The sequence below is a fragment of the Ascaphus truei genome, chromosome 3, assembly GCF_040206685.1.
Source record: "Ascaphus truei isolate aAscTru1 chromosome 3, aAscTru1.hap1, whole genome shotgun sequence".
Classification (NCBI taxonomy): Eukaryota; Metazoa; Chordata; class Amphibia; order Anura; family Ascaphidae; genus Ascaphus; species Ascaphus truei.
In genome coordinates, this window is record NC_134485.1 from 62,376,136 (window position 1) to 62,389,459 (window position 13,324).

Sequence of the window (13,324 nt, forward strand, 5' to 3'; positions counted from 1 at the left end):
GACGCGCGGCACGCCGAGGGGCGGCCACTAGCAAGCCGGGAAATCTCCCGGCTTGCGGATCTGGCCGCAGTGTAATAAACTGTGTCGCCAGTGTAAATGTTGTATGATAATGTGTATAGCAAAGTTTTAATGTCATGTGAATGTTATTTTTTTATATTTTTTCAATATTTGTGAAAAGTGTGTTTCTAAACCAACAACAGTAGAAAGCACATGTATATGAGTTGAATTTTGCTAAGTGTATGTTAGTTGTTACGGTTGTTAGTTCATAAAATGTTATTGTTGGAAAGGCTTGGTGAAAGATGGTTATGACCATTGTTGAGAGTAGTGTATTTCTGGTCCGCTTGAAGTGTGTGTTGTGTAAATGTTTGGTAAGAAAAGATGAGTGCAGTGTATTGAGTGTGTTTGTGGCATCACGGTGAAGGGGAGGTGTGTGTGGTGGGGTGAGGGTGTGTTGTTGTGTTTGTGCGTCCGTGTGTGTGTGTTGTAGGGGAGTTGTGTGGAATATGGCGCAGCATGCGTTGTGGTGTTTGTGGTGTGGGGGGAAAGTAGGGGTGTGTGGCAGTCTTATTTTGTGTGGCGTATCAGCACAGGAGGTTTGGGTGTGTGTGTGAGGCCTTCTGGCTGAGGGTGTGTGGCGTGGCTGAGGGTGTGTGTGTGCGCGTGTTGCATTTGTGAGTGCGTGAGTGAGGTGGTGTGTGGGTGACGGCATGTGTTGTGGCTCAGGGCGTGTGTGTGTGTGCGTGGTGCGTGGCTGAGTGCGTGTGTGTGGTAAGTGAGTGCGTGGCATAGGGCGTGTGGTGTGGGTGATGTTTTGTGAATGTTTGTTGTGTGTGTCTGAATAGTGTGTGTATGGGTTTTGTGTGTGATAGTTGTTTGTGTGTGGGGTGTGTGGGTGAGTGTGGGGTGTGTAGGTGGATGAATGAGTGTGGGGTGGGTGTGTGATGTGGCAGAATACTGTGTGTATGTGTGTTGTGTGTGATTCTTGCTTGTGTGTGTTGTGGGTGGTGGAGTGTGGGGTGTGTGGGTGGATGAGTGAGTGTGTTCTGGGTGGGTGAGTGTGTGGTGTGTGTGTGAGTGTGTGGGTGAGTGTTGGGGGAGTAAGTGAGTGTGTGGTGGGTAGGTGAGTGAGGGTGGGTTGGGTGTGTGTGTGTGTTGTGGTGTGGGTGAGTGTGTTTTCTGTAGTGTTGTGTGTGTGTGGGTGAGTGTGTGTGAGTGTTGTTTGTGTTGTGGGGGTGTGGGTGTGTTGTGTGTGAGTCGAGTGTTGTGTGATTGTTGTGTGATTGTTGTGTGGGTGTGTGTGAGTGTTGTGTGTGTGTGTTGTGTGTGGGTGTGCTGAAAGTTTGTGCAATAAATGACACACACGGCAGAATGTGGATTGTGTTGGGAATCAATTTTATTGGACCGAAAAGCTGATTTCCTGTGTGAGGTGTGGTGGCAGCAAAGGGTGTGTGTTGGTGCGCACATTTGGGGTGGTGGCGGGTTGAGGTGCAAGGGGAGGGGTGTTGCAGACTTGTAAATCAGCATGGTGTTGAGTGTAGTGTGTTTGTGGCAGCACGGTGAAGGGGAGGTGTGTTTGGGGCGGGAAGGGTGTGTTGTTGTGTTTTGGCGTCCGTGTGGGTGTGTGTTAAAGCGTTGTGTAGGGGAGGTGGGTTGAATATGCCGCAGTATGCGTTGTGGTGTGGGGGGTAGGTAGGGGTGTGTGGAAGTGTGGTTTTGTGTGGCGTATCAGCAGAGGAGGGTTGTGTGTGTGTGTGAGGACGTGTGTGGTGGGTGAGGGCGTGTGCCGTGGCTTAGGGCATGTGTGTGTTGGTGTGTTGCGTGTGTGAGTGCGTGTGTGTGAGGTGGTGTGTGTGAGGTGGTGTGTGTGTGGTGTGTGTGGTGCATGGCTGAGGGCGCGTGGCGTGTTTGAGGGCGCGTGTGTGCGCGTGGTGCATGGCTGAGGGTGTGTGGTGTGTGAGTGCGTGGGTGAGGGTGTGTGGCGTGGCTGAGGGCATGTGGCGTGGCTGAGGGCATGTGGCGTGGCTGAGGAAGTGAGGCGTGGCAGAGGGGTTGTGCGGGCACGTGATTGAGGGGGCGTGTGTGTGGCTGTTGGGTGTGTGGTTTAGTGTTGTGTGTGTTTGTGTGTAAGGGACACAGTGATCCTATATTGTTTTATGAAGCAGACATGTGTCAGGAGGTGTTCTTAAATGGAATGAGTGCTATGTTATTTTGTGAAGCATTGATATTGCATGAGGTTGAAGGTGAGGTGTTTTGGGCTACAGGAGGTGTTGGTGTGTTTGCAGGCTACGTGTGTGGGGTGGTTCGTGCGTCATCCAGGAGGTCTTGCGGTGTACACTGAAATAGTGCTGCGGCAGCAGGGTGAACTAGAGGTATGTGGTCCCTGGAGGGGGGTTGTGGTGTCCAGCGGGAGGTGTTGTGATTGCGTGCTCGGTGGGGGTGAAGGGGGGGTGCCGGGCGGGCTACGGGAGTGTATTTATTGGTAAGGGCGGTGTAAAGGAGTGCTTTGTGCGTACGGTGGTGGATGCGGGCCCTCCTGCGGTAGGGGTTGCGCTCCACGTGCGTGGTTGTGATGCGGGCCCTCCTGCGGTAGGGGTTGCGCTCCACGTGCGTGGTTGTGATGCGGGCCCTCCGGAGGTAGGGGTTGCGCTCCACGTGCGTGGTTGTGATGCGGGCCCTCCTGCGGTAGGGGTTGCGCTCCACATGCGTGTTTGAGATGGGTGCCCTCCGGAGGTAGGGGTTTGTGGCGTCGTCAGTGCGTTTTGTTGTATTGTTGCGGTTGTGGGCAGGGGAGGGTGCACGGGAGGGGTTGCGCTCGATGCGGGCTACAGGAGGCTGTGTTGCGGGCTAGGGGAGGGTGTGTTGTGGGCTCCGGAGGGGGGACTGTGTGAAAGTGAGTAGCAGAGTGTGTTGCGGGCTACTGGAGTAAGGTGTGGTACTGTGTGTGTGTGGGGGGGGGGTTGCGGGCTAGGTTAGGGTGTGTTGCGGCCTCCGGAGGGGGGGTAGTGTGTTGCATGCTAGTGGAGGAGATGCGGGCGTTGTTCGGTGGCGATGTTTGCTGGGGGGTGTGTGGTGTTTTTGGGGATGAACGTGTTATGTTGAGGTGAAGGGGAGGGGTGTTGGCAGGGTAGGCAGGAGTGTGTGCGGTTGGTAGAGGGGCTGCGGTAGCGGCAGAGGTGTGGTGTGTTCGGTGGTGGTGTGCATTGTTGGGTGTGTGGTTGTTAATAGGGGGTGGCCATCGGTGAGCGTGCGGTGTGTGGAGGTGATCGTGCGCTGTTGCAGTGGTGAAAACAATATATAGATAGGTAAGAGTGTGTACCTGCTTCCTTGTTTTGGTGGTATCAGACGGTGAGGGTTTTGTGAGAGGTGAAAGCTGTGAAGCGTCGTCTCCCAGAGCAGTGAGGGTTAGGTGCTGTGATGCATCGTCTCCCAGAGCAGTTAGGGTTAGGTGCTGTGAAGCGGTTCCCAAAGCTCAGTGAGGGCTGGGAGAGTGAGGCAGTGAGGTTGGTGTGTTGGCCGTAGGCCAATGAGAGGTGTGCGGGGGCGGGCGTGGAGCCAAGGGAGCTATGTAATTGGGCTGAGGCCGTGGTGTCAGTGGCAATGAGAGGTGTGCGGGGGCGGGTGTGTCAGGGGAGCAATGTGATTGGCCTGAGGCGGATTGGCCTGAGGCGGAGTGACGGGCCAAAGGTCCAATGCGATGGGCCGTAGACACAGGGACCGTAGACACAGGGACCGTAGACACAGGGAGACACATACAGACAGACAGGCAATGACACATAGGACACTTTGAGAAATATATAGTATAGATAAAGAGTGCACCAGGGATCAGTAAAGTAATTATATTACATTTGAAAAACAAAGATACACATAAGAATAATTACAATATTACACTTACAAATAGATAAACTTGATAAAAAAAAATACTATAATATTGTCATGGAATCTCTGAGATGGAACTTCACCAGAAAGTAGTAAGAATCTCTATCAGAGCCTGCCTACCATGCGTACAAAGACATTTAAACAACACATTCCGTGACCTCTGCACGTTTCGCAGTAAGCGTACTTCATCAGGGGTCACGTTCCATACCCTCAAACCAAAAGATAGTACCAGCACTCTCTGTCTCACAGCTATAGATATAGGCGAATACCAGTGTAGGGAATATGAATAATTTAATTACACTAATAATAAACTGAAAATATAGCAACAATAGCCAATACGCCAATGCAAGAATAAATATCACCATAGAGAAAATCAAAAATTAAAGGGGGTGGAGGGGAAAGAAGGAGAAGGGGAAAAAAAAACATGAAAGAAAAGGAAAAAATCACAAAAATGGAAAAAGGAAAGCAAACTAAGGGGGCGACGTTTCCAGGGGTGACCTCTTCATCTGGCCCATTCCCCCTGGTCCCAAAGGGTCCCAGAGGTACTTCCCTAAGCCTTCCCTCCCTACTGTCAAATAATCCCACACTCAGCTAATGATATAAATTCCATACCCTGTTCCATGAATGAAAACAAGCCAGAGTTAATTGATTGATTCGAGCACTTAATGTACATTTATATACAGATAAAAACATATAATAGTGCTAAATGTGCAATTGCAACAATTGCATAAATCGGAATAAAAGTGCAAGCAGTGCATGACGAAAGTGTATGAAAAACAATAATTATATTATAACTAAATACATATACAAAATGCTATAAATTATTCAATAAATACTAAATCTACATTTATTTCAATCAAATAAATGTATCTAAATATAGTGTACTCAGTGAAAATTACCAAGTGGATCGTGAATGTAAAATTCCACTTGGATTAAAATGATTATATTAAATGTGCCCATTAATATTGCACTAACATATTACATAATATCATATGACATATATTTACATAAACTAAATGAATAATGTTTAATTATACAACAAAGAATAATAACACATTAAAAGGAAGATTCATTTAAGAAAATCTAGTCATTAAGTCCCCTGGAAATTGAGTTTGACTGTATGTATCCAATATTGTTCTCTTTTAAGGAGACATTGATTTTTATCTCCTATCACTTATTAAATGGTTCCATTTCAAACCCCATAAATCTAACTTTACTGGTATAACATGGATGTTTATTTGTAAAATTCTTGAGTAAATGAGTCAATGTTTTATTTTTATCAAATAATTTAGGAATATTTGTATATATCTCAAATGTTCCAATATACAGTATGTAATTTTAAATTATGCTTAGTTTTGCAAAAATAGTAATCCACATTTGCACTGAATCAAATACACTGCAAATGTAGTAAAACAATGAATACTATTCTTAACCTTAACGTTTTGTTCTGAGACATGTTAAGTTCCAAATGTGCAAGTTTTCATGTGACTACAAACCTTGCATTTATTACATTTGTTATTCCCCACAATTTCCAGTTGCTCTCTCTTATCCAATTGATCAGTTTTGCACTTCTCTACTGGTTGGGAGCTAATAACCCCATACAGTTCTGTGCTTTGCTATACACAACTCCTGGTTTAGCTGGCAAAACCAGACTTAGAATAGGATCCAACCATAAAATATTCCTATGTTTAACTAATGATTTTTAAATTAAAGCATAAGCCCAAATATATTTGGGTAATGAACAATAGATAGTCCACATTTTTATCTCATCTTTGTTTACTTCAGTACACAATGTTGAAAGAAGAGAAGATGAAGATTGCTCACTAGTACTGGGCCTGTCCCTTAATTGGACTAATTATTTTAGACTTACAGTACAGATGCAGCGGTCATTATTTTAGCAAATCACGCGGTGTATACTTCGGAATACCCATGTCATGGCGCAGGATTTCTTCCAACCGTCCCGCCTTAAGACGCGAGTGTACAGTAGGCGAGTGCAGAAAATTGCATTTTATTGTTCTGGCTTTTAAACACCTGAAATTGACGTAGTGGCACATTAGCACAATACTGTACACATTACAATTCATTCATTTCATTGCATTTAATTGCACACAATCCATGAAATTCAAACAAAGCAACCACGATAAACTCGTGTGCCTGAGGCGATTGGCCGTGTTCATGCCGCGTGGAGTACAGCAGCGCACACGAAAACGGCGCCGTGATTTCTTAAAATAATGGCCGCTGCATCTGTAGTATGATATTTTAGTAAAGAGAGTCTCTTCTTCTTAGTTACCCTAGAGTAGGATGAATCAATGAGACTATTCCCATACCCCTTATGTTGAAATCTCTCTCTAAGAAATAGTCCTTGCATTTCAAATTGACAATTATCAGTACAGTTCCTTTTGAGTCTTAGAAACTGACTATAAGGAATATTGTCAATCCAGATTTTCCCACGAGTATTGTACTTAGTTGATCCAAAAAATAATTGACATTGGTTACTTTAAAATGAGTCTTAGTACAAATACAGTTCTCGTCAATATAGAAACATACAAAAAGTTAATATTGGTAACATGTTTTTCACTGCTGAATTTCAGATTGATCCCATTGGCATTAAGTTAAAAGACAAATTAAAAAAAAAAGATGTCTCTGCTTCATTCCAAACCACCAAAATGTCACTGATGTATTTTCTCCACAGCATAAGCTGACATGTTGGGTATTCTTAAAGAGTGTTGTTTCTAACCACTCTTTTATATAATAGCAGATGATATACATCTACAGACGAGCCAACGAGTATTCTAAAACTTGCCTTAAACTTGCCTTAAATTAGCCAGTTTACATGCTGGGTACATTTCAGTGACATTTCTGCAGAGGCTAATGGCCCATCGGACACAGTAGGGGTTCCTGGCAGTCCCATTCAGTTTGAATGGGAATGCCAGGGACCCCTGCTGTTAATCCGATGGGCCATTAGTCTGTCTGCAGAAATGTGTGAAATGTTGCAGCATGTACCCAGCATGTACCTGGGTCTTTTTGGAGATTGCCCCAGGTTTGTTTTAGAATAATCATCAGCACTACAGTATGTAATAACCACATAGGTACATTGTAAGATGTGACTTCATATCTGTTCCCCCTATATTACAAGTGATGGAGGATATGGAAGCTGAGTGTGGCTCCTTACCTCATTGTCTAACCCTCAAACCCCTGCAGAGGCATGTTATAATACGGCACATCCACATGGTCAGGTATTGAGAGGACATAAGGAGTGTTGAAAAATCAGTTCAGATGTCTGAATAGATCTGGTGGTGCTGTACAGTACTCGCCTGAGATGGTTTCTGACATAGTCATTAGTTGCTGCATTCTGCACAATATAGCACTACAGTATGTCACAATTCCAAGAAACATACAGCTGCAGCGGCCATTATTCAAACAAATACCGGCGCCGATTTTGTGTGCTCTGCTGTACTCCACACAGCATGAACGCGGCCAATCGCCCCAGGCACCCGCGCTTATCGCGATTGCTTTGTTGAATTTCATGGATTCTGTTTCTTTGAGTGCAATGAAATGAATGAATTGCAATGTGTACAGTACTGTGCTACTGTGTCAATTTAAGGTGTTTAAAAACCAGAACTCTAAAATGCCATTTTCTACACTCGCCTGCACTCGCATCTTAAGGCGGTAAGGTTGGAAGACATCCCGCGTCATGACATCGGTATTCCGATATACACAACGCGTGATTTGTTTGAATAACGCATGCTGCAGCTGTAGCTGAGAATCTGTAGGCCGATCCTCATGTGCCTGCTGCAGGGGTTATAGTGCACCAACCCAGGGGGGAACCTAAGGAGGGGTATGGGATTCAGCAATTCTTTGCATGTAAGAAGTGTTACAGTGGCGACACACTTTATTCTCATGTGGCTAGAGCCGCAAGCTGCGAGGTTTCCCGGTTTCCTCGTTTTTTCCCTCGGCGTGCCGCGTGTCATCGATGCGCGGTCACGCTTCATCGGGAGCGTACGCGCATGGCGCGCGTGCCCATGGCTCCCCGAAGGAGCCCTGGGTTCCTCTAATGTGGGGGATGGCGGTGGGGGGGCTCCGGGGGACCCGGTGGACCCGGAGAAGGGAGGGGGATGCCTCGATCGGAGGACCGATCTTCCGAGGCTCAGGCGCGCGTGCGGGACAACTCGGCGCGCGCCCGGTATCTGTCGTGGCCGAGACCGGGCAAATGTTAGAATAAACTCGGCCGCGACAGTACATCATATCTAAATTTGTGGTTTCATCACTTATGTATGTTATTTTCTCATAGAAGAGACAGCAGTGCATGCTGCAGATGCTGCATGGGCCAGACTTTTCCTGTCCTCTGCAATTGCTATTTGTAGGAGTTATATCCTTTCCACACTAGGTGACATCTGGCAATAGTATGTGATGGATTAACCCCTTATTCCTCCCTATGGCCATTAACCATGGGCCACAGGGAAGACCAGCGGGTGCAAGGTGTGCATAGAGATTAAAAAGGGGCTTTACTGGTCTTTTCCTCCATTCTTTTTTAAGTGATGTTGTTTTTTCCAATTAAATGTACTTTTACACTTAAAAATAAAAATTATCAGCTGCTGTACATAAAGTACGAATGGACTATATTTGTGTAACGGTTTTTTCCCCACCCTCTGCGAGATCTTGCCTTTACTGGTCATGTACTGTATGGTGCATATACCTGCTGGTAACAGGAGGGCTGGCTCATCCGACGATGGTAGTGGGGACACAGAACTAGGCTCCTGGGGCTCATACCCTACATATCTTTAGCAGTGCAGCGCCTCCATCTGCCATAGGCTCCAGGGAACTGAAGTTGATCTCCCACGGTAGAACCGATTACCTCTCATCCCAGTAAGATCACACACCAGGCCGTAGGTATAATAACAGGAACGGTTTATTGTCTGTACACCAATAGCAGTACACGGCAATCTTCTGCCCAATACCGTCTCACTCTCAGCTACCCACTGAAGGATGGACCTTCACTACGGGCCAAGGGCACCTGCAGCAGTCCCACCATTCCCTGCCCCTCTAGAAGTGTCAGAGGTATGGTCCACACTCACCCTCCCCTGGAGAGAAGAGGACCAGAGAAGGCCCAATAGTCAGGCTCTTGACTGTGTGACCTGCCTCTCTCAAGTGGGTAGAGGCACTGCTAAATTTGGGCGGCAACTGCTTTTTAGTACATCGGGAAGAGGGTACCAGGTCTGTCCCATGATTGGACATGCTCAGGCCTGATGTCACCTCCTCCCATGTCACTCAAGTGCAGCACCAGTGAGTGGGGAATACCCATATTAACTACTGGCAGGCCTGATCTTACCAGGGCTTACTACCAGGAGAAGGGTAGATTCGTAGCCATAGATGGCATGGCTACATTTGTATATTCTATTTTGCACTACAATTACCTATTACAGTTTGTATTGCGTGTTTTTTGCACTTATCTATTGGCTATTTATCGCATCAAGCATTGTTAATCACAAACTTGACTTCATATAATGTCATTGTCAAGTTTCTGGTTGGCAACCATATTGCCAATATTTATTAAATATAATGACTTACACATGTATGTGTTAGGTACTTATGAAGAAAGAATATAGGTAAAATACATAGTAAAGTACTAAATAATTAGTAATATTGTATGTAGCATTAGGGCTTTCTTGTCTTTTGTTGCATGATGCATAGCTCCGTGGCCCTTATAGCTTCTAGTGAGTTAATACATTTTTTTTGTAAAGGCAGATGCAAGGTTTCTATTACACTGCAATATCTGGCATCTTCATTAGAATATGGCTAATGCACACCAGTGGTACTGCCAGCTACCTGGCTACCGCTGTGTTAGCCATAATGAGGGTCCTAACAGCTGTTGTTTTTGCATATAATTAGCTTTGTGGATCTCCATTAACCCTCAGGGAAACTATCGTCAGTTATCAATTTTTGATAATGGACCATTAGCAGTCCTGACTTAACAAACCTGTGCAGATCTGGGCCATAGATTGTAAGCTCTTCAGAACCGAGTATACCTTTGCTTTTTGTTAATATTTGGATTGCTGCTCTTATCCCAGTTATTTGTACTTTCTTTTTCAGGCACTGCATACAGTGCTGCCCCTGTATAAATAAAATAAAATGATACAAACATACAGTACACAGTGTTCAGATTTCAAAGTGCATGTCACCCGTGGGTCCTCATGAAGGGCAGCAGACAGGTTGTGGATGAGGCTGGTAAATCTTACAGCTTCCTGTGTGGAAATATTCCTTTTGCTTTTCTTGCTTATTTTTCAGTAGCTCAATTGGCTCAATTTAAATACATGTACATTTTTGGGGAATGTAGAGAAAAATTGTCTGGACTTTGCTGGCAGCATTTGAAATAGTTTCAGACAGAAATATACTTTATGATATATACCATATAGGTCATAGTTGTGCACTGAAAGTGAATAGAAAGATAATATACGAATAAGGGTATCCGAAAAAATAATACGAACAAGGGTAATAATATACGAATAAGGGTAATATATGAAAAATTTTGAAGCGCAATTTCTTACATTAGAAAAAATTATGAATTGATTCAACCAAATAGTGGTGGGACACGGTGACTTTAAGGAAGTATTTAGACACAAAAAAAAGAATACCAAGGGGTCTAAGAAATTTAAAAATGCCAACGTTTGATTCGAATAATGAAACATTTCTGAATGAATGCAATAGCGTTTTAGATAACTGCTCATTTGAAATAATACATTTATTAATTGCACATAGAAAGCAAACATTGCAGAAGTTGGATAAGGAAATAATTATTATAAAAGATCAATTAGAGGCTTTTAGGAAACTGGGAGGATTTGTGGTATTAGAGGAAAAAGTCAAGAATAGAGTTGAGAGGGTAGCAAGGGTCATGGTCAGGAAACAGGAAAAGTTTTTCAGAGACAAGAAAGATTCAGAAGTGTGCTATAGGAATTGGAAAACTCATAGACAAAATAGTCCTAGCTTTTGTCACTGTCTGCCCTGTACCGTGCTTGTTACCCCATATATACTTTCGCTTTTTGCCTCACTGTTGTGGCCACTGGAATCCACTCCTGTGGTAGAGCCACCCTCTGATACCTGTGTGTTTCCAGTCTATGTAATAAAGGACTTTCTTTTGAAAGAAGTTGCTTTGTGGACTCCTCACTGACCCTACCTAGAGAACCGCCCTGCTACATATGGTGTTTGATGTGGGATAGCACCTCCCACGGTCAGTATAAGGAAAACACGTGAAGTCTTCCAGAATGAAAGTGGAAAAACGTATGAAGTGGTTTACTGAAAACAAGGCTGCAAAACAGCAGCAGCAACATTAGAGAGAGGATCTATTTTTCCTGCAGCCGACAGCCCAGCAGCACCAGATGCAACAACACGTGGAGCAGCAACTGGGAGCTACAGTACATTCATAGCAGGCGCCCATGGGTCCAGCACTCAGTAACCATGGCATCAATGACAAGGGATTTGGAGTCAGGTTGATGAAAATGGGACGAGAGGATGATTTGGAGGTGTTCCTTGTCATGTTCAAATGGGACTACAGTTTCCGGGTGATTTCAGGAGGAAGGGGCAGCCTGTCTGTCCCACACCTAACAGGAAAGGCAACGGCAGCTTACTGGGCCCCTGAAAACGCTGCAGCCCTGAACTACTCCACAGTCAAGGCTGCCATGCTGCATTGCTTGGGTCTGACCGAGCAAACTTATCAGCAGTAGATCCATGGTGAGAGGTTTCTTCCCGGTATGCAACCCCAAGCCCTAGCCAAAGGAGTGCAGGACCTCTGCTGGCGCTGACTAAAGCTGGAGACACACGGTTCCAGTGAGGTGCGAGAACTGATTTCCCTGGAACAGTTTGTCAAAGTTGTGCCCCCAGGAGGAAAGGAATGGGTCTGTTGGCATTCATCTATTACACTCTTGGAAGCCACTAGGTTAATGGAAAACTTTCTGGTCACAGAACTTTCTTGTCAGGGTGGGACTGATACTGGGAACTATCGACTTTTCAAACCCAAATCTTTCCCTTCAAAGTCATCTGCACCAGATAGAGGCTCAACAAACAAATTGAGACCGCCTACTAGGAAGTATGGAGACCCTAGTAGACATCAGCAAGGGGTCAAAGTTTGGGCTCCCCAAGGATTCACGGTTGAAAGCCCATAAAGGGGGAGGGAACCCAGGACCACCACATATCCTATAATAGGTTTCTCATATAATGAACCCAGTCACATGTTCCGGTATTGTCCACAAATGGATTGCAATTCTGCGTAATCCTATACAATCCTTAAAAGGGCAAGTAACCAAGCTACAGTAGAACAAAAATCCTAGTACCCTTAAATGTAGAAGGATGTCAGGTAAAGGGTTTGGTCAACTCTGGCTATAGTCAATCGCTGGTTCAGGAATAATTTATTAACGCAGCAAAACTTGGGGGTCAATTCGTGGCACACAGAATATATGCATGGGGATATCAAAGAGTACCCAAGTGCCACAATAAAACTGACTGAGGTGGGCACTCAAGGTTTATGTTGGTGGGAGTTGCTTAAAAGCTTCCATATCCAGTGATACTGGGCTGTGTTTGCAAGTTCTTTCAGTTGTTTGCAACCTGTGCTCTGCCCCTAAAGTCCTAATAAACTAAATATAACAAAAAAGAGATACCGGCGCCTAATGAGTCCAAAATGATGGAATCCTGGATATCCAGTAGAAATAGTTCCAGTCCCAAGATGATCAACAGTCTCTAAATCTTTGGGTGCTCAGATAGGACTTCATGCAGGGGAAGTGGAACATGTAATGAGAAAAGAGATATTTAGTGCAACACAGCTAAACAAATTATACAGACATAAAATTGCAAACTGGCTGGCACAAAGTGACAAGACAAACAGACACAACTAGACATACAACACTAAGCAAAGCTAATGATAAAAGTTAACTTATTTTAACTAAGGATTAAAATAGTAGGACGAATAATTTTTTCTATAGCAGTGAGTCACTAATGTATGAGAGTACAAGCAGTACAAGCGCTGAGTGCACTGTTTGAACGATCGAGGGCAAGGAGGTGCGGATTGCCGTTTCCTGCAGCTTCACTGGAGATTGCCAGGCTTTGACGTCACATCTGGCGACGTCACTACCGGTTCGCCACGACGGAGACGTCACTTTCGGTTATTGCCAACAAAGAGATACGGAAGGAATACAAGGCTTCCAAGACACCCTGCGGACCCCAAAACACGTTGCTACCAGCCTCCATTGACTCAATGCGATTTTATATCTGCCGTCCTGTGAGTGTTATCTAGGTTTTAACCCACCGGAGCGGCGTATCAGCTATTCGTCCTACTATTTTAATCCTTAGTTAAAATAAATTAACTTTTATCATTAGCTTTGCTTAGTGTTGTATGTCTAGTTGTGTCTGTTTGTCTTGTCACTTTGTGTCAGCCAGTTTGCAGTTTTATGTCTGTATAATT